Here is a 23024-nt window from a genome sequence, read left to right on the forward strand (position 1 = left end):
TATACTGTGATTTACTATCTCTTATGTTGTATCAATAAACAATCATTTTTATTTTTAAAATCCATACCATTGTCTGAGGAGTCAGATATATGTGTGTGGTTGGTGGCAGCGTGATAAGTGTATGTGAGTGTGAAGTGGCGGCTCCTCTGTGACGTAGGAGGAGGTGGCCACAATAATACTGGTGTCCAGCGGCGGGATACGAGTTGTCCAGTTGTCCAGTAAAGCCTTGGCTAAAGTGGCCAGAGCAAAAGGATTTCAGTTAGTGTCACCTGAAGTGGAAAGTGTGGGTAACTCTCTAGGATTTGACTCACGGGGAGCAAATCTAGTGGAGAGGCACTTAAGCTTCAGAGTGGGAAAACTGATTTATGAGCTCTGTAAGGTCCATTTTGTGAGGGAGAGTGGCCCAAAGCAGAGGCTGTGGTGATTTGGTCAGAGTGTCCAGAGTTAGGTGAACTCTGAGGGGACAGACCAAGGGCAGCAAAGCTGAGGGATCTCCATTATAAACAGCACCTGTGAGTGGGTAGAGCTGTGGTGAAACTAAAGGCAGCCAAAGGCAGAAATATAAAATAAAGTGTCCTTAGTTTGGCAAGAGGCCCAGCAGAAGGGGAAGAAGAAGATGCCAGAGAAGCGTAGTTACAGTTACTAGTCCAGTTAGATCAGCTGGAATACACTGCTAATAAATATCAGACCTTAGCACAAGAAAGGAAAATAGTGTTTTTACACAGAGGCTTGGAAATATTAAGGAGCCTTTTGCTCAAGTAACATGCCTTTAACGCGCAGTAAAATGGCTGAAAGTGAACCAAAATCTCCAGAGATGTCTGAAAGGTCTGGAGATGAGTTTGATGGCGAAAGGGACCGTTTTGCCTCAGTGCAGGAGGAAGAATTTACTAGTGAACAGTTATCAGAACTGAGGAAAATTAATTTAGCCCAGGAACATGAATTTAGAATGAGGCAATTAGAAGTAGAGAAAGAGGACAGACAGAGAAAAATTGAGGCTGAGTTAGAGAGGGAGAAAATTGCTCTGGAGAAGGAACGTATGTCCTTTGAGATTAGAAGGCTGGAATTGATGAACCAGAATAATAACAACAACCGAAATTCTAGTCTGGAAGAGGGCCAATTATCAAAAGCAGATTTAAAGAAATTTCCTTCTTATAAACAAGGGGACTCTCCTGAATCGTTCCTTACGATTTTTTAAAGAATATGCTCAGATTTTTCTGTCAGTGAATCAGAGAAAATGATAATTTTAAGGTCTCTAATTAGTGGGAAAATGGCTGAAGTCTATGCTGATATGCCAATCGAATTCAGTAAAGATTATTCAGAGTTTAAAAAGATGGTTTTTACTAGATTTGGCATTAATGCAGAACACCTAAGACAGAAATTCAGAAAACTTTCAAAGAAAGCAGATGAATCTTACACACAGCTTGGTTTTAATTTAGAAAAATGTTTGGACCGGTGGCTAGCACAGGAGAATGTAAAGACATTTCAACAATTAAAAAATGTTATAGGATTGGAGCAGTTCTATTCCTTACTCCATGGTGAACTTAAATATTTGGTACAGGAAAAGAAACCTTCAGACATTAAACAGGCTGCTCAGATTGCTGATTTTATTTCGCAAATAAGGGGACCTGTAAATTCTGAGGGAAAATACATAAGGAAGACATGGAACCCTAAAATGGGCGGCCATTTTGTTGAAAAGCCTTCAGGACAGAGCCAGGCCAAGAGCCAGGTTTTGGAGGGAAAAGAAAAATCAGAAAGATTTGCTGGTAAAAGCTCATGTGGAGAGAAAATTTGCTTCACTTGTCAGGGGAGGGGACACATTGCTTCCCAGTGTTTTAATACAAAACAAAATAAAGAAATTTCTCCTCAGAAAGTGAATTTAAAAGAGACCAAGTCTGTATATTGCATACAGAACAGTCAGATGACTCCCTCTAGAGGTAGCTCTGTAACCATGGAAACAAAAACAGAGGCAGCTAAGACCTCTGAAATTGATACTTTGAGTGAGCAGATTTCAAGCGATGATGAAAATCTGCCTATAGCTGAGATTAGACACTGCTTATATATTCAAACTAATTCTCAGTTACTTGAATCAGCTGGTGACAAAATAAAAATATTTGAAAACAGCTGTACAGCCTTAAGAGACACTTGCTCCCAAGTTACCACTGCCACTCTGACATTATACCTCAGAAATGTATAATTCCTAATCAGCACCTGACTCTCAAAGGGATTGGGAAGGAGGTAGTGATTTTGCCTGTGGCGGAAGTTTTAATTAATTATCAAGGATGGCGGGGTAATTGGCGAGTTGGGGTTTCTTCTCAAATTCCTACACCAGTCCTTATTGGTACTGATTTATCAAAACATGTCAAAAGTGCCTTGGTGATTACACGATCACAATCAGAACAAATTAAGGCTGGAAGAAATGGTACTGAATCGCAAGAGAAAGAGGAAAATATACCCCAAGCTGAGACGTTTTCTTTAGAAATACCTCAGAAAAATATATTCGCCAAAGAACAGATAGCAGACCCCATTTTAAAGATTTGTTTTGAAAAAGTGGATGACAAAGAATTATCCCTTGAATGTCCTGAATGTTTCATTATCAAACGTGGGTTGCTTTATAAAGAAAAACTGATCAATATTTCAAAAGGGGGACCTGAGGTTAAAAGTCAGTTGGTTATACCTGATAAATATCGTCCCATGATTCTGGAAAAGGGACATGCAGACATTTTCGCAGCACATTTGGGTATAAATAAGACCAAACAGAGGATATCCCAAAAATTTTATTGGCCTGAAATGGGAAAACATATTACAATTTTCTGTCAGAGATGTGATGTATGCCAGAAACAGGGTCATAACCGTGACAAGACTAAAGCAAAACTGTGCCCTTTACCAGTAATTTCAATGCCTTTTAAACGTTTAGGAGTGGATATTATAGGACCATTACCCACAGTCACTAAGAGAGGGAACAGATTTATTCTAACCATTGTGGACCATGCCACGAGATACCCTGAGGCAATTCCTTTAAGAAACATTGAGACCCATACCGTAGCTGATGCTTTGGTGAACTATATGAGTAGGATGGGTTTTCCCTCAGAGATTATCACAGATTTAGGAACATCATTTACCTCCAAACTTATGAAGAGATTATGGCAGATTTGTGGAATAAAACACCTAGAAACATCTCCCTATCATCCGGAAAGTAATGGGTTAACAGAGAGATTCAATGGGACCCTCATAAGGATGATTAAAGCTTATTTATCTGAGAACCCAAATAATTGGGACCAAAAATTACAGCTACTTTTATATGCCTACAGATCAGTCCCACAGGAGAGTACTGTGTTCAGCCCTTTTGAGCTATTATTTGGGAGACATGTGAGGGGACCGCTTGATCTAATCAAGCAAAATTGGGAACAGTGTATTGAAGAAGATCCCCAAAAGGTAGTCACTTATATTGACTCCTTAATGAACTGCTTCAAAAGAAATCTGGATTTGGCTGTAGAAAATTTAAAAACTAAAAAGGCCAAACAGAAACTGTGGTATGACAAAAAGGCAAGACAACGTCAGTTCAATCCTGGGGATGAGGTTCTCATGCTGAAACCCATTAAGGGGAGCAAATTACAACTAAGATGGAATGGTCCGTATAGAGTCATTCATAAAATGAGTGACCTCAATTATATTATTGAGGGAGACGAAAGTTTAGGCAGGAGGGTCATTCATGTCAATGCCCTTAAGCCATATTATAGAGAAAAGAAAAATGTGCTGTTTGCAATGAAAGCAGCTGGAAAAGAGGAACATGAGTTACCCTTCTGGGAAGGGAGGAGTCAACAAAAGTTCAACCCACAAGAGGTGCAGATCAGCCCTGCTCTATCCAGTGAACAGCAAAGTGATCTTAGAACATTAGTTATAAAGTATCAAGAAGTGTTCTCCAACAAACCTGGTGTCGCCAAGGAAGTGTTATACAGAATTGATACAGGGACTGCTTCCCCTCAGTCTGTAACTCCTTACAGAGTAACTGGTCCTTATGTTGAAAAAGTACGCAAAGAGCTAGATGAAACGCTGAAAGATCAAATTATTGTGCCCTCGTCTAGCGCGTGGTCATCCCCTATAGTTCTAGTGGACAAGCCAGGTGGAAGTATCAGGTTCTGTGTAGACTACAGAAAGTTAAATGCAGTAACTAAACCTGATGCTTATCCCATGCCCAGGCTTGATAACCTAATTGAAACTATTGGAGGTTGCAAATTCATATCCTGTTTGGACCTAACTAAAGGGTTCTGGCAAGTTAGAATAGACCCTAGAGACCAAGAAAAAACCGCATTTTGTAGTCCTTTCGGCCTGTATGAGTTCCGGGTCCTCAGTTTTGGCCTTCAAAATTCACCAGCTACATTTCAAAGGCTAATGGACAAAACTTTGCAAGGGCTCAGTGCATTTACTGTGGCATATATCGATGATATAGGAATCTTTAGCAACACCTGGCGGGATCATCTATGTCATTTGGAAATAGTATTACAGAGATTAAAAGATGCTGGGTTAACTGTAAAAGCCAGTAAGTGTCAACTAGGAAGCCCTGAGATGAAGTACTTGGGTCATAGAGTTGGGGGAGGCCTTATCAAACCCCTAGAGACCAAGGTAGATGCAATCCTTAAATGGCCCAGACCCAATACTAAAAAGAAAGTAAGATCCTTCTTAGGTCTGGTAGGGTACTATAGGAAATTTATTCCCAGCTTTAGTGAGATCGCTGCACCCTTATCTGAGCTGACGAAGAAAAGGAGCAGTGACCGTGTTCCCTGGTCCCAAGACTGCGAGGTGGCGTTTGGGAGACTGAAAGAAGCATTAACCAACCACCCTGTGTTGCATGCTCCTGACTTCAACAAAGAGTTCATCATCTATACTGACGCATCTAACGCCGGGGTAGGAGCGGTGCTGTGTCAACATGATGACAACGGAGACCAACATCCTGTGTCCTACCTAAGCAAGAAACTTCAACCAGGAGAAAAGCATATGTCTACCATCGAGAAAGAGTGTTGGGCCATCGTGTATGCGATCCAGAAATTAAAAGCCTACATCTGGAGACGACACTTCATATTGTGCACTGATCACTCACCTCTAATGTGGCTAAAGACTATGAAAGCACAGAACAGTAAACTGATGAGGTGGGCGCTTCTTTTGCAGGACTACGACTTTGAGGTTAAGGTTGTCAAAGGGACTATGAACTGGGTTGCAGACGCCTTATCCCGAAGACCTGAAGACGACGGATGAATAAACATGAACTCTTAAAAATTATAACTAAGTGTAAAAGGTTGTATAATGTTATTGTGATTGCATTGTTATCTGTGAATTGTTATTTGGAAAGTAAGTATATTTAAAAGATATGTTTATGCATAAAAATGTTATGAGGTTACGTTATGTATTGTAAAGGGGTGTGTATTGTTATAATTGATGTGCAGTTGTTTTGGGATGAAAAGCATTTTAGCTTTTAACCGCAAAACAACTTTATAAGGGGGAAGGTATGTGACGGCTGCAATGATGTCACCTGCCTGTCAATGCTATGGCTGGAGTTCATCTGCCTATGGCAGGACAGGAGGTGGGACTTCAGGGGGTGGAGCTAAGGTATATAAGGGGGGAGTGAATGATGTGTGAGGCAGATAGGGACTAGATAGGGACTTGGTTAGGGACTTAGGGCATGTGCAGGTTATGAGGTACTGTTAGTGAAGGTCTGTGTGAGAGAGTGTATGAGGGGATACTTTATGATATTGATTGCCTTATTTAGTTTATACTGTGATTTACTATCTCTTATGTTGTATCAATAAACAATCATTTTTATTTTTAAAATCCATACCATTGTCTGAGGAGTCAGATACATGTGTGTGGTTGGTGGCAGCGTGATAAGTGTATGTGAGTGTGAAGTGGCGGCTCCTCTGTGACGTAGGAGGAGGTGGCCACAACACCAAACTGAGATTGCCCCCAAATATTCAAGAATACACTTTGGCTCTTTGATTTTAGAGTTACATTCATTTGAGCTCAATGACACTTGCGCTTGCAGCAATATCTAATTAAGGTTCCAGTCTGACAGGCCTTTTTTAGTTACTTCAGTTTCTTGCTAGAAGCTGAGCTTGCAAAAGGAGGAACAATTTTTCATGTCTTGAATTAATGTTTCCTCAGCCAAAGTTTAGCTAGTTGTAATTACTGGGTTCTAAAAGTGTGATTCGTGACCACCAGTGGTCAGCTGAAATCTCCATAGACTTGAGGGGAAAACTATTTTTCATATTCTCACTGGAATAATGAATGTATCAAAAGGAACAGTGAGATTAAAACCCAACATATATACAGTGGTGCCTCGCAAGACGAATGCCTCACAGGACAAAAAACTCGCAAGACGAATGGTTTTGGCAATGGGGTTGATGACTCGCAAGACAAATGTTCCTATGGTCATGTTTCGCAAGATGAATGTTTTCCATTTTTTGTTCCTGCCTCATGTTTGCTGATTTTTAAATGTTTTGCTATGATGTTTAAAAAGTTAAAGTTTTTTTATTGAATTTTTTGAAATCATCTGCACAATATGTATGGCTTTAAAGAGCACTTAATAAACCCTTTGTAAACCAAATTTGACTTTGTTCTGACTTTTTTGCCCATAGGAACACATTAATTAGATTTCAATGCATTCCTATGGGAAAACACGTTTCGCAAGATGAATTTTTCGCAAGACAGCATTAACCGCGGAATGAATTAAATTTGTCTTGCAAGGCACCACTGTACATTAATTGCAATATCTGTAAAGAACATAGTAAGTCACTTTATACTATGGTTCCTCTAGCATAATAGTGCTCACAACACATTGATTGATAGGGGCTCCCCAGGTTTTAGGCAGGGTTTCTTGGTAGCCTTACATGGAAATGCTAGTAACTGAGCCAGATGTGTAAAGCATATACTATGACATTGTGCTACATATTGTAGGGCAGAGGTCCTCAAAGCCCAGTCCGTGACCCAGCAATGGTCTGCGGCCTATCCAGGACCGGGCTGTGAACACAGATCTTCTACCTTCCCCCGCGAGTGCCCCTTGCAAGCAAAGTTGTGCGCATGCACGTGAGTTCCACCCCTGCGAGTGCACCATGTGCATGCAGGTGGGCAGCCCCCTGCGCAAGCATGATGTGCGCATGCACATGAACGTGTTCCACCCCTATGAGTACGCTGTGCGCATGTGAGCTACGCCCCCCCCTACGGTTGCTCCACATCCCCCCAACTAGTCCACGGTTGGGAAAAGGTTGGGGAGCACTTATGTAGGGGATCCCTGCAAACTGTTTGACACATATATAAAGGGCAGCAGTAGAACATGGCTACTGATGGCTGCCCCATGGTTATGTCTTTTGCATGAACAGCAAGGACAGGGAAGTCTCTCCTTGCTACTCAGCATATAAATCAAATGTGCCCCCAGTACAAAGATTATTTCTTTCCTCTATATTTTCATATTCTGTGTTTCCACATACATTCAGAAAATGCAAAACCCTCAGCATAGGCTACTTTCCATAGAAACCAAGAGAGCTGACTAGTGATGGAGAGGAGAGGTGCCCAATGCTCTGCAACATTTTTATTAGTGACTTGGATGAAGGAGTTCAGGGAAAACTTACCAGATTTGCATAAGGCACAAAATTGGGTGGAATAGCTAATACCCTGCAAAACCAAAATAAAATTCAGAAAGATCTTGATAGGCTTGAGCACTGGGCTGAAAACAACAAAATCAAATTTAACAGGGATTAAGTGCAAAGTTCTACACCTAGGGGGAAAAAAAACACAAATGGACAGTTACAAGATGGGGGATATTTGGCTCAGTAATACTGTGAGTGAAAAAGGATCATGTCCTAACCCTCATCTTGAGTAGTGGGTTCATTTCTGGAAACCACATTTTAAGAAGGATGCTGACAAACTGGAAAAAGTTCAGAGGAGGGCAACAAGGATGATCGGGAGACTGGAAAACAAGCCCTGTGAGGAAAGGCAGAAAGAACTAAGTGTGTTTTGTTTGTTTGTTCAGTCGTTTAGTCATGTCCGACTCTTCGTGACCCCATGGACCAGAGCACGCCAGGCCCTCCTATCTTCCACTGCCTCCCGGAGTTGTGTCAAATTCATGTTGGTTGCTTCGATGACACTGTCCAACCATCTCATCCTCGGTCGTCCCCTTCTCCTCTTGCCTTCACACTTTCCCAACATCAAAGTCTTTTCCAAGGAGTCTTCTCTTCTCATGAGATGGCCAAAGTACTGGAGCCTCAGCTTCAGGAGCTGTCCTTCCAATGAGCACTCAGGGTTGATTTCCTTTAGAATTGATAGGTTTGTTCTCTTTGCAGTCCAGGGAACTCTCAAGAGTCTCCTCCAGCACCACAATTCAAAGGCATCAATTCTTCGGCGGTCAGCTTTCTTTATGGTCCAGCTCTCACTTCCATACAACACTACAGGAAAAACCATAGCTTTGACTATTCGGACTTTTGTTGGCAAGGTAATGTCTCTGCTTTTTAAGATGCTGTCAAGGTTTGTCATTGCTTTCCTCCCAAGAAGCAGGCGTCTTTTAATTTCGGGGCTGCTGTCTCCATCTGCAGTGATCATCGAGCCCAAGAAAGTAAAATCTGTCACTGCCTCCATATCTTCCCCTTCTATTTCCCAGGAGGTGATGGGACCAGTGGCCATGATCTTAGTTTTTTTGATGTTGAGTTTCAGACCGTTTTTTGCACTCTCATCTTTCACCCTCATTACAAGGTTCCTTAATTCCTCCTTACTTTCCGCCATCAGAGTGGTATCATCTGCATATCGGAGGTTGTTAACATTTCTTCCGGCAATTTTAATTCCAGCTTGGGATTCCTCCAATCCAGCCTTCCGCATGATGTTTTCTGCATATAAGTTAAATAAGCAGGGTGACAATATACAGCCTTGTCGTACTCCTTTCCCAATTTTGAACCAATCTGTTGTTCCATATCCAGTTCTAACTGTTGCTTCCTGTCCCACATATAGGTTTCTCAGGAGATGGATAAGGTGGTCAGGCACGCCCATTTCTTTAAGGACTTGCCATAGTTTGCTGTGGTCCACACAGTCAAAGGCGTTTGCATAGTCAATGAAGCAGAAGTAGATGTTTTTCTGGAACTCTCTGGCTTTCTCCATAATCCAGCGCATGTTGGCAATTTGGTCTCGAGTTCCTCTGCCCCTTCGGAATCCTGCTTGTACTTCTGGGAGTTCTCGGTCCACATACTGCTGAAGCCTACCTTGTATGATTTTGAGCATAACCTTGCTGGCGTGTGAGATGAGTGCAATTGTACGGTAGTTGGAGCATTCTTTGGCACTGCCCTTCTTTGGTATTGGGATGTAGACTGATCTTTTCCAGTCCTCTGGCCACTGTTGAGTTTTCCAAACTTGTTGGCATATTGAATGTAGCACCTTAACAGCATCATCCTTTAAGATTTTAAATAGTTCAACTGGAATGCCATCACCTCCACTGGCCTTGTTGTTAGCCAGGCTTTCTAAGGCCCACTTGACCTCACTCTCCAGGATGTCTGGCTCTAGGTCAGCAACTATATTGTCTGGGTTGTCTGGGATATCCAAAACTTTCTGATATAATTCCTCTGTGTATTCTTGCCACCTCTTCTTGATGTCTTCTGCTTCTGTGAGGTCCCTTCCATTTTTGTCTTTTATCATGTCCATCTTTGCACAAAATGTTCCTCTAATATCTCCAATTTTCCTGAACAGATCTCTGGTTTTTCCTTTTCTGTTATTTTCCTCTATTTCTTTGCATTGTTCATTTAAGAAGGCCCTCTTGTCTCTCCTTGCTATTCTTTGGAAGTCTGCATTCAATTTTCTGTAACTTTCCCTATCTCCCCTGCATTTTGTTTCCCTTCTCTTTTCTGCTATTTGTAAGGCCTCGTTGGACAGCCACTTTGCTTTCTTGCATTTCCTTTTCTTTGGGATGGTTTTTGTTGCTGCCTCCTGTACAATGTTACGAGCCTCTATCCAAAGTTCTTCAAGCACTCTGTCCACCAAATCTAGTTCCTTAAATCTGTTCTTCACTTCTACTGTGTATTCGTAAGGGATTTGGTTTAGATTATACCTGAGTGGCCCAGTGGTTTTTCCTACTCTCTTCAGTTTAAGCTTGAATTTTGCTATGAGAAGCTGATGATCAGAGCCACAATCAGCTCCAGGTCTTGTTTTTGCTGACTGTATAGAGCTTCTCCATCTTTGGCTGCAGAGAATATAGTCAATCTGATTTCGATGTTGCCCATCTGGTGATTTCCATGTGTAGAGTCGCCTCTTGTGTTGTTGGAAAAGGGTGTTTGTGATGACCAGCTTGTTCTCTTGACAAAACTCTATTAGCCTTTGCCCTGCTTCGTTTTGAACTCCAAGGCCAAAGTTCCCTGTTGTTCCTTTTATCTCTTGACTCCCTACTTTGGCATTCCAGTACCCTAGAATGAGAAGAACATCCTTCTTCGGTGTCAGTTCTAGAAGGTGTTGTAAATCTTCATAAAGTTGTTCAATTTCAGTCTCCTCAGCAATGGAGGTTGGTGCATAAACTAAGTGTGTTTAGCCTTGCGAAAAGATGACTGAGAGGGAGATATGATAGCACTCTTCATATATTTAAGGTACAGTCATGCAGGGGAGCATCCATTCTCAATCATCCCAGAATACAGGACACGTAATAATGGGCTAAAGTTACAGGAAGCCAGATTTTGGCTGAATATGAGGAAAAACGTCCCAACTGTTAGAGCAGTTTGAGAATGGAAATAATTACCTTTGAATGTGCTGAGACCTCCAACACTGGAGGCATTTTTAAAAAATTGGACAGTCATTTGTCTGATCTACTTCAATTTGGATCCCTGCATTGAGCAGAGGGGTGGACTTGATGGTCTTATAAGCCCCTCCCAACTCCATTATTCTAGGATTCTACCTGTAGCTAATGAATGGTGTAGAACAACTACTCCTAGAAGCCCAGGCTTTACTCACTCCTGGTTTAATTCAGCACCCACATAGAAATGAAGCTTACCTGTAAAATAAGTGGCCAACGGCATTGTGTCTCATAATTTTCTTTAAGCTTCCTGAAGGCATCTGGCTGTCTATTTACAAGGAAAAAAATGATTGAATGATATCTGGCAAATACTGCATATTTTTTCCGTATAGAATAACTATAGGTTTAGTTGCACATAAAAATAGTAACTTGTGGTAGTGTAACTAAAGACCGGTTATATGTTTGGCAAGTGAATCACAACCAGATGGCTTTGCTATGCTTGCCAGCAAAACTGCCACCCCTTTTGCTTTTGCAAGCCCTTAAATACTGCTGGCATAAATTGATACTGGACACAGCAATCCCCAAGGGTCCAGAAAACATTTACTGTGCTGCCAAAGGATGTCACAACATTTCCCTTTTTCCTTCCTGTGAACAACTGTTTAATGCCTGTTAAGTTATCCAGGTAGTTGCGTTGAAATAAGAGAAGAACTGGCTGGGCTTTGTCATCAGCTTCTATAATGTTGATGAGGTTGGGGGCAGGGGCAGCTTCTGAGATGTTATTCTGAACAGCTGTCTTCATAATAACAGTCAAAACAGTCTCACATGTTAGAAAGTTGTGATGTATCTCTCGCACGTCCCCAGATTATTTCACTAGCCTGAGGCCCACAACATGTTATCTCCTTTATGTTGCCACCAGTTGACCTCTGTCAGTACCCCTTAATTAGAAAGACTGAGGTCCATGCTGAGTATAAAGTTGAACTAAAGAGGTTTATTGCTTACAGTTCACTTAAACGGGTTCTTCACAGACTTTAAAGCAGGGGTCAGGGAACTTTTTTAACCTTTACCCCCCCAAAAATTTATATAAGCCAACATTACCCCCTTGATTTGAAAGGAAGGAAATGATACAGTATTTGAATTCAAAATCTTATTGAATCTACCGCACTCTCTAAATCCCACAGACTAACTCTTCCACTTCAGACTCTCATCTCTGACTCAAACTCCCTAACTCACTCCCAAAATTTTGCCTCAGCCCTCCCTTCTGGTTTTTCTGGCTCCGCCTCCCAACAGATCCCTTTGGTACATGCAAATAGTCTCCTACATGAACCAGTGCAGGGTGATTGCCACAAAAGTGTTGGGGAATTTTATGTTCCTTTCAAAGTTGATGACAGTCTCCATCCTCTTTGGCTCCTGTCCCACATTTTGAGCTCCCTATATTGTTTTGCTAGCATTCTGAGTTATCTTGCATTATCTTGCACACCGTCACTCTTAGCCCTAACATCGCACTCTACTTCTTTGTACTTCCTCTTCTACCCACTAGCTTTTAATGCTGTGGAAGCTGTACAGTCTTATTCCTGTTGTTCTTCTGCCTACACAAGGAATGCAGAGGTTTTCACAAGTTCATTGAAAATAGTTTCTGAGGATCAGCCCAGCAGTTCTTTCAGGTCCCTGGCCAACAACTGTTGCTGAGTGAGTGAGAGAGGGAGGGAGGGAGGGAGAGACCCATTTCCAGCACCTGACATCTAAGACTGTGCATTAGCTTTTCCTCTTCAGGCATTTGGGAGGGTAGGCAGGAGATCAGCTTTTGTGTTTGCCTGATCAATGAGAACTGTCTTGAAGCAGCGTGTCTTTATTATTTCCCTTTGTAATGAAGATCAGAAGAATCTTTCTATGGCTCCAAGGAGCTTAAGACTGTTTTCTTTCCTCATATTTTAGAACGAAATAGTATTTTGAGGGGGTTTTTTTTAAAAAAGGGACTAAAAATACAAATCACAATTTACTAAACTAAGTTATGTCCCAATCTTTTGTTAAGGTGGTCAGTCCTTGCACCTCCTCTGCCTTCTTGGCAGTGTCAGATGTGAAGATTTCCCGAATTAATAAACCATGGATTTTTTTTAACCTCCAGACTGGGGAACTGCGATTGCAAGGTTTGGAACAAGCCATGATTTTAAATGAACTGCAGATCATTTCTTGAGATGGGGAGGAAAAAAAAAGAGAAAGTAAAACCTCATTTCTAACCCAGGAAATTTTCAGTCACAAGACGCAGAGGGAGGATGAAAAAGTTGATGCTAGGAAGGAGCACACTGAGACAGGCTCATATGCATCTTGGCTTAATAAGGTGAAATACGTTTGGTTCTGAACAGATGTATTTCTTGCTTTAAAAACAGTACATCTTAATGCTTGATGTGGACTATAAGGTCTGTAGTGCTGATTAATTTGACAGATGATTATGAGTAACAAATACCAAGGTACTGCAGTGAAAGGAAGGCAGTGAATCAAGGAGTGGTAAATCCTGTATCCCATACAGCAGTTATTTCCTTTCCATACACAGCCTCTTATCTAGAAGATTTGTCTGTCTACCTCTCTGTCTGTCTGTTTTTAAGTTGCAATAATATGCTAATGTTTCTGATTCTTTTGTTCCTTTCATTGGACAATGCAGTAGTTTTTTTGCCTATCACCAGTGTGATTGTATCCGTTTTCAGTACAATAAACCTGGCAGAGGCACCTCTGGACAGTATCTCAGGTAGTATGAGATGCAACCACAATGTTAAGTATGATGATGATGTCGAAGCCCATATGTCCTTGTTTTTAATCCCAACTGATGGTGTTCTGTGGACAGGGATGGACATATCTGAATTCAGCTTGGCTGGGCTTTTTATTTTTCCACATTCACCTTCATTGGTACCTAAGTCTGTATTCAGATTGTAGAGATTTTGTTTTTGTTTCCATTTCTATGGAAATGTGTATGAACATATATTTTTTTTCAAGATATACAGAGGTTTTGTATGGATTTTTCAAAATTCATGCATTCTTTCCACACTTTTGGTATATACATTTTTGCAATTTATTTTTCTAAACATAACAGATTTCTGTGTACACACACTTTTAAATAGAAATATTTTGTGACTACGGACTCAACTACAGGTATACACGTTTTGTCCACTTTTCTGTCAGCTGCATCATCAAGTATGCCTGGCAGTGCTAAAGTTGGATACAGTTTGCATTCACACTCAAGTGCAAATCTAACAGAAACTATCATGGACCACGTTTCTTTGGCCGTATAAATCTGCCTTCAGTTTTCTTCCTTTGGGCACATGTGAAACACTCACTTCTTGGTTTCAGCAAATAGGAATATCTTAAGAAATAAAAACACAGAGGAAAAAAAGAGAACTTTGCATCCTAAGTGCTGCATATGTTGTGTTATTAAATTCATTATTTGAGGATAAACTGTTAGGGTGATGTTCTGATAATGGCTTATAGTCTTAACCAAATATGAGGGAGTACTGATAAATATTGAGCCTTACCCAGAAAGAATTGAGCTAGGAAGCTATAAATTGCAGGATGTATTGGCCAATTTGTCTATATTCAATGGTGCAAAAATCAACTACCTATGATTTTAACTTAACTTTCATTTTCTGGTCCAAAGTAAACATGGCGGCACCTCCAGAAAAGTTCAGTGTGGAAGAGCAGAGGACCCTAACCAAGTTCCTGTATCTCCAAGGGAAAGGTGCAAAGCGGATCCATGATGAAATGTCACAAACTATGGGTGACAGTGGCCCTTCATATGCAACAGTTAAATGTTGGGTTGTCATTTTTTAAACTGGCCATTTCGGTGTTGAAAGTGAGAAACCGAGTGGAAGGCCTAATTCTGTCTCTGTGCCTCCAAATGTGAAATCCATCCATGACATGGTCATGGAGGACCGAATATCAGCCAAAAATATTGCTATATATCCAAGAATATCATGTAAGAGAGTTGGTGCCATTATCCACATTGACTTGGAAATGAGAAAGCTGGCAGCAAAGTGGATCCCCGAGCGAACAAAAGAGGAAATGTGTGGAGTCATCGGTGGCTGTTTTGGAATATTTTGCAAGAAATGAGTCAGATTTCCTGGGGCAAACTGGTAACTGGTGATGAGACATGGATCTACTGTTATGTTCTTGAGACAAAGGAACAGTCTAAAGAATGGAGGCACAGTGGTTCCCCCAGGCCAAAGAAGTGGCAAGTGCAAAGGTCAGTGCAGAAGCAAATGACAACAGTTTTTTGGGATAAGAAGGGAGTTCTGCTGGTGGACAACCTCCAACAGGGTTCAACAATCAATGCACAATATTACTGTGCTTTATTGACGAAGTTGAGGCAAAACATCAAGGAAAAACATCGAGGAAAGCTCTCCAAGGTTGTCATCCTGTTGCATGACAATGCCTCCTCACACACTGCAGGTGAAAGAATGGCAAAACTGACGTCCTTAGGCTTTCAAATGATGCCCCATCCACCCTATTCTCCTGACCTGGCTCCTTCTGACTATTATCTGTTCCCCAAACTCAAGAAACACCTAAAGGGACAACGATTTGGGAGCGTTCTGGAGGCAACTAATGCTGCAAATGAGTGGTTACACCAGCAGTTGGAAGAATTTTATTTGCAGGGACTTAAGAAGCTGCAGGACAGATGTCGCAAGTGCATTGACTTCCTGGGGGAATATGTAGAATAGTGTGGCAGTTACAGCTTCCTAGCTCATTTTTTTCTGGAAAAGGTTCAGTACTTATCAGCATCTCCTCGTAAATACTATGGTGGCCCTACAATATGTCATTTTATTTCTAAGATGGTGCAATAGTGAAGAGCTTTGTGCACAATATTGTCAGAGTGGGACACTAATCTCATAGGTGATACTACTGGAACTTTTTCCCCTCCCTCAGGAGGATCTGTCCTAGTAAGAGTAATATAAACCTTCTTGTGTCCTGTACTGTGTCTCAACATTTCTGCTTGATGGGTAGGAAATCGTAGGGGCTGAAGTTCTGTATTATACAAGCACTGACAAGTTAGTCCTCCGTGCTGATACTCTGTTCAAAGGGAGGCTGAACACAGGTCTTCATGTGCCTAAAACATGGATGGGTTTATGTTTGGGTGTTTTATGCCTCTTTGCATAAATCTAAAATCCAAATGCTAGCATTTACACAATATATAAAGGGGACTGATGTACTGAACGATCTATCACAGGTGGAGCTACTTCTGTAGTTTGAACCAGAGTTTCTTAGTGGTTTCTTTCCAGTATGTGTCTTGAGTCTGATCTAGTACAGTGAGCATAAATGTGTTCATATGATATAGTGCCTTATCTAAAGGCTAGTTAATGTCATTCACCATTTCTGCAAACCTTATGACAACTTTGTTGGGACCAACAATGAGTTTATAGTAGAGGTAAGTGTGGGTGTTTTTAATCAACTTAATATTTTGAATGGCATATAGGAATTGTTTTAACATTATTCACACACTTTTGGAAGCATTAATGATTGTTATTGAAGGAGTGAATGAATAAAATTGTAAGCAACAAAAGGAATCCTGTGTGCATTATTAGCATATTAGGCATTCCTACACAAACTGTCTTATTGTCAGTCAAGTCAGTCTGTGTGTATACAGCTCAAACAAAAAAGCAGTCTAATGCTTAATTAGACAATTTAAAGCTTTGGGTTTCATTTGATGACCTCATTATTAAATTAAATTCTACAGTTCCAATTCCAAAGACTGATGTGGTTTCACTTGTTAATGGTTCAAATTTCCTATTGTCATTTTATTTTATCATAGAAATAGTGAATACTCACAGTGTCACCCAGTGAACAAGTTTGTATATGGGCTGCAACTGGCTGTGCAGACTTGCTCAGTGAGTTGTATTCCTTCTTAGTAAATGAGAACCATCAGAGTAATGGACCATCACATCAACACAAGTGAATGTTTCCTTCATGCTGATGGATATGAAGCCATCTCAGCGTGAGGCAAGCTGCTGCCACTACTTAGTTGCTTTAGCAGCGGGACATGCTTGAAGCTGCCAGTGTCCTGTAGCTTAGGGCACTCAGCTGTGGGAGCAGGTGCATCGGGAGGTTAATTAGCCACTTAGGAGGAAGTGATGGGGGCAAGGGGCCAAGTCCCAGTAACAGTAAAGTCCTGACTGGCAGCTGCTTTCCTAGGAGTAAGTGAGAACTAGGCTTGGAGTGCCAGATGAAGCCAATTTTATAGGCATGAAAGCAGGACAAAATCGGAGATGCTTACTGTACCAGACTGCTTCTGGGCAAAGCTATATTAAGCTAAACTGAATATAGAAATTGCTAAGAATTTTGGACTTTGATAGAGTTCAAATGGTTTAAAAAATTGCTGTCACCAGTGTTACTTTTCATATCTGTATGAAGTCAGCAGTAGAGATCATCTGTAATTTTCGAATGAGCTGTTTCGAATGAGCTGTTATCCAGGCTAGCTTTTCTTTTTAAACCAAGCATCCTGGAGCTTTGTCACAGATGCATAAGAATCTGTCTTCCACTAAGTCCTGCCATGGGTTTGTTTAGCTCAGTTTTATTTGTACTGACTGGCAGCAGCTTTCAATGGTTCTGCATATTGCTCAGCTTGAGAAATGAACTGGAAACTTCTCCATTGGGGGGGGGGGGATAAAGAAAGAAAAACCAATCAAGCAACCCAAGAAAGCAAAATTACTTTTTGGGACTTGATTGATTTTTCTTTGCTTATGGTTATTTGTATCAATTTTTCCACCTTTATATAGCTTACAGTTTTCACCACATATTCTACAAAGGAAGAAATGTTGGAGTTTTTATAACCCCTATGCTGCCTGTGGTTTGTGTGCCTAGGAGATGAGATAACCCAGTGGTCCCCAACCTTGGGCCTCCAGATGTTCTTGGACTATGACTTCCAGAAGCTTTCACCACCACCTCTGCTGGCTAGGATTTCTGGGAGTTGAAGTCCAAAAACATCTGGAGGCCCAAGGTTGGGGACCACTGAGATAACCTTTCTGGGCTGGGTGACTGTCAGCTTATCCAGCATTAACCAATCATTTCCTCCTGCCTCCGAATTCAAAGAGAGCCCTGCCTCTTTGCTTAGTGGTCTTTCCTCCTCTTTAGTCTGTTGCTGTTGCTGTATCCACAACTGTAAGTAATGAAATGGTTTTATTCTTTCTCCTACAAATGTCTCAAAGTGAGACAGATTTTAAGTGAGATAGGGGTGGACTGTCTAAGGAATGTGTAGCTATTGTCTTCTGTGAGTCTCTTTACTTCTACTCTGTAGCAAAAGGAATTTTACCAGAACGTCAAAACTCTGCAACAAGAAATTGGGTTGAAAAGGCACACAAGGACTGTGGGGGAGGGGGAATAATCCCTCTCTTGGTTCTGCTCACAAAAGTAGTTTTGCCAGTGGAGTGTCTCCACTGGATTCAGTGAGTCGTAAATGTGAACATTCCTAGAGCCAACATTCTGTAACTCTTTCGTAGTTAACCAGATACACTGAACTTCTTTAGCAGTATAACTTTGAGAAATCAGTAGAGATTTTGATATATTTAAATAGTTTATTCTTCAAAGTAGAGTTTTCTCACATGTTTCTTCTGAGACTGAACACATTGTTGGCACTTACTAAATCTTTAATATAATTCTCAAGATCCTACAGAATTTTAGTGTCCGTTTCCCGGATGACCTCTGTCTAATTTACACTTGTCAAAAAATAGCCCTGACCATTGTTTTGTGTTTGGGTAAGTGATTAATTTATGAAAAAAAGGGAGTCAGCTTCTGGGATTTTCCCTTTGCATGGTGTCATTTGTGAATGGTAGTGAGCTGAGGAGGGTATCCTGTAGACAATCTTGACTGCTGACATTGGTGTTTCCAGCATTTAGGCTGCCCTTTGTTTGCATGACATCCTTTTCCTGCTGACAATGTGGGCATGATATTGTGCAGGAAATCAGCCCATTACCTGGCATTTTAAATCATGGATAGAGAAGCACTGAATCCCACATTCATAAAGCAGACAATTTTTTTTGAAGAATTGAATAATAAACTTCTCTATCTATATTTAGCATTGTTTATATGATTAAGTTGGAATTGCTCTGTGATACCAGACCTTGTTGCAGATAAGTGAAGCATATAGTAGTAGCTTAAGTAAAAAGGAAGAAATCATTTCATTTACTTCAAAGCTTTATAATTGACAGAGGAACTGCTAGGGATTGTAGCCTACTACATATTAGACTGCCAGATTCAGTGCTGAGGGAGGCTGCCACCCAACTCTGCTATCTCATGTAGTATAGATGAGGTTTTGCAACTCTGAAACACTGCCTGCTAGTAAACTAAATTCAAAGCTTTGCTCTAATAAATAAATAAGAAGTCAAGAAAACATTTAGTTCTGAGGGACCTCAGCAATCTCATGCTGAATAAAAAAAGAAACTAGTTCAGATATCTCAGTTGGAGATCTTTTCTTCCTGAAGCAGTTGTCGCCATGCATATTAATATGCAGCAAATGTTTTTAATTATTTTATTTACTTTACTGCATTTATATTCTGCCATCTAGGGGTGGAGGCTAAAAACAATAAATTATACAATTTAAAAAAGAATAACTCAAACAATATTCAGATAGTTCAGAAAATGAATAAAAAATAAGTAAAATGAGCTAGGTATAACCAGGGGTGTTGGCAAGTCTTGAGATCCGAGTCCCAAGTCTGAGTCTTGGGGCCCAAGTCCGACTTCGAGTCTTCAGGTCTGAGTCTCTTGAGTCTGAGTCTCAAGTCGTTCCCCCCGCCCCGGCTTGGTACTCAGGAGTTGAACCCAACAACTCAGACTGTGCATGTGCTGCTCAGCCAGTGCGTGTGCAGAGAAAGTGGGCCGGCTACCACTGCCACCCACCCCTGTCACCCACTCTGCCATTGGCTTGTGTGCTGCCCCCACAGCCACCTTCAAAGGCAGCAGGCCCGGCATCCCTTCTAGGGATCCCTTTTGACCCTCCCTCAAAAGGTCATCTTGCAGGGTAACCAATGCCGTCTCTGTGCCGTGACGCAGCCTGAACCTGGACTGGACCAGGTCAAGGGCATTGGTTTCCTCCAGGAGTGTCTGTAGCTGATTGGCCACCACTCTCTCCACAACAACTCACAAGTTCTTGTCCCTGGTTATAACATCATTAAATTACAACCCAAAGCAATAGAAAAGACAAATCAACTGTATTGATTTAGTACTAATAAATGGAAATAAAAAAGTCATCCATCAGCCTCACCTTCCAGCAAATAGCTCATCAACATTTTTTTATAGATGAGTTTCTGTGTGTGCTACATTGTTATTGGGACTTGAATGTTGTACTCATCCACTTTAGGGCAAGCATAGGTCTGTTTGGGCCCAGAGTCTTTATCCCTGCATCTATTTTCCCCAAAACACAACCAGAGTTTAGAAGTCTCTACCTGATTTGAGAAGTCTCTACCTGCTCTATGGATGTACTACAGTCCCTTTGCTAAATCTTGGTATTTATGTTTTTTTTTTAAAAAAAAAAAGCACTAATGAGTAATAGGTTTGCCCTTTTATATTTAATATTATTTATTGCCATTCACTCAGTCTGGCCAGTTCTTTCTGGGAATTTTGGTCAATTTTGTCTTTCGCCATTCTCAACATCTTGTCTGCTTGCTTTAGCCCCGTTCTGGTACTGCAGAATCTTCATTTGTGATTTGTTAACTAAATTCTACCACCATATTGGACCCAGAATATTGGATGCTGTCTCTGAAACACTATTTATTTCTCCCTGAAATGTTTCTTTGTTTTACAAGGACCAATGCAAAGATTAAGCAGATCTTTCTGTAATCTCACTTTCCCCTTTCAAAAAGTAGTGTATTAAAAACACGTAATTCGTATAGTGCCTATGGAGACTGGTCCTCTGTTTTCATTGGTTATATGTCCTTTTGCAGATCTTAAAAATTAGAAACAAAGAAGAAGAAGAAGCGGGTATCAGTTTCTTTCTCCTGAGAATGTAGAGCTTCATGTCAATGATGTGTTTAATAATATTTGAGATAGAAATTTCTCAGGAGAATTATAATTTTGCTTCATTTGAATATGCTTAACGGTTCTGTGAAATATGAACAAAAATGATGGTAGAAAAAATGAGGGAACATTAACGAGGTGTAATGGGCTGAATAACTTTCATTTGAAAGTAGAAAGTTGTATATAAAATGTTTGGTTCAATGTCTAAATTAAAACAAGAAGCTTTTTGGGATGAGAAGTCCGCTTTACTGCTTCAAAGACAGTCAACAAGGAATAGGAAAAGCTGTCCATTTTGTTTTCTTTGCACATTTTGAAATCCCATGAACTTTCTCATTCTATTCAGTTTTCAGATCAGATTGCAAGGCTTTTTCTTCTTTCTTCCATTTTGAAAATCTGTGGATGTTTTGGTGTTAGATTTCTATAATGTATACATTTTATGCATTTTTTTTAAAAAAAATAAATTTTGTTTGTGCATCTCTTTCAAATATAAGTGTATCATCTAATCATGCTTTTGTACTTGAATATAGTCCAGCAACTAATAAACACAGGTGTCTCCTTCTGCTCTTAAAGTACACGTTAGCTATTCTGACTACCAGTCTTTTATGGTATGATTTCTTTCTTCCACTGGCCATGCTTCCACTGCTTTTCCCTTACAGATGCTTCTTGGTTTGAGAAACCATTAGGGATGTAACTCATTTCGTGGTTTCTACACACATATGAGGAGAAGAAACTGGTGGTAAATTTCTTGATACTGTCAGGAGAGTTCTTGCATCAGTGAGAATGAAATTTTGCACAAAATTGTCTTCCCTTTTTTGGCACAGATTGCCCGAACTATGCTGATAGTTGTTTTTTCCAAGTATTTGAAACAGTGGAAGGTTTATATGCATCTTTGGTAACAATTTTCCAGTCCTTCTCTCCAGTTATGTCAAGTATTGCTCCTTTCAAGTCAAAGGCAGGAAACAGTGAAGAATCAGAAAGTCTTAGTACAAAGAGCAGAAAGTACAGAATCCTGTCTTTGCTATTTATTTCCGTACCCTTCTCCTATGTTATGATTGCAGTAAAATAAATTATGGGTTTTCAAAAAACATATTAGTTATCCTGTAGTGGTTTAACTTGAATAGACATTCAGAGTTCTGTTGATTATTTACTTATCTTTTAAAAATAATTTTACTACACCTTTCTCCTATAAAAGGAACCAAGCTGGCTTACCTCATTGAAAAAGGGAAGACTGAAAGCTGAAAGCAATTAGATAAATGCATTTTAAAAACAGATTTAAAAGCAACAAAAGTACAAACCTCAAAAAACATGAAAAAATTTCATTTTTAAATAAATTCCTCTGACAGCCACGCACCAAGGGAAGGCCTGCCTGAAGAAAAATGACTTTGCCTACTTGCAGAGAGATAGCAAATACAGGGCCAGCCTGGTCTCCTAAGGGAGGGAGATCCAAAGTCTGGGAGCAGTGACAGAGGAGACCATCTCCTGGGGTTTCATGAAATGCACCTGTGAAGGAGTTTGGACTGAGAGAAATGCCTCTGATGATGATCTTAACACTTGGGCAGGTTCATAAAGGAAAATACAGTGGCGCCCCGCATAGTGACGTTAATCCGTTCTGGATTAATCGTCGCTATCCGGAAACATTGCTAGACGGATAGAAAAACCCCATAGGAACGCATTAAACTCCATTTAATGTGTTCCTATGGGGCGAAAACTCAGCGTTGAGCGAAGATCCTCCATAGCGCTACCATTTTTGCCGCCTCAGTAAGTGAGGGCAGCACGCGAAAATGCTTGCGGCGGCCATTTTGGTTACCCGGCAGCCATTTTGGAACCGCCGATCAGCTGTTCTAAAAACATCGCAGTGCGAAGATTGGTAAGCGAAACGCTTACCAATCATCGCAATGCAATGTCTTCCCTATCTAAACATCGCAATGTGATTGCATTAGCGATCGCAAAAATAGATCGCTATGCGGATTCATCGTTAAATGGTGTGCTCGTTATGCAAGGCACCACTGTACAGTATTTGAGATAGTTTGAACCCAAGCTGTTCAGGGCTTCATGGGTTAGAACCAGCACTTTGAATTGTACTCAGAAATGGACTAGCAGCCAGTGGAGCTGCTGCAATAGTGGTGTTATGTGATCTCTGTAACCAGCCCTACTTAACAACTTAGCTGCAGTGTTCTGGAGCCGCTGAGGTTTCTGAACACTTTCCAAAGGCAGCTTCACACAGGTCATTACAGTAACCCAGCTGGGATGTGTCACCATGGCAAGATCAGACGTCTCCAAGACCTGGCACACT

At 40.8% G+C, this 23024-nt stretch overlaps 1 protein-coding gene across 2 annotated transcripts in view; it reads left to right on the forward strand.

Annotated features, from left to right (window-relative positions):
* The window catches only part of SNTG1 (syntrophin gamma 1), a 290507-nt gene that overhangs the window by 117523 nt on the left and 149960 nt on the right, over nucleotides 1-23024 (forward strand). The window lies entirely within an intron of this gene.

The sequence above is a fragment of the Pogona vitticeps genome, chromosome 4, assembly GCF_051106095.1.
Source record: "Pogona vitticeps strain Pit_001003342236 chromosome 4, PviZW2.1, whole genome shotgun sequence".
In the NCBI taxonomy this organism is placed as follows: Eukaryota; Metazoa; Chordata; class Lepidosauria; order Squamata; family Agamidae; genus Pogona; species Pogona vitticeps.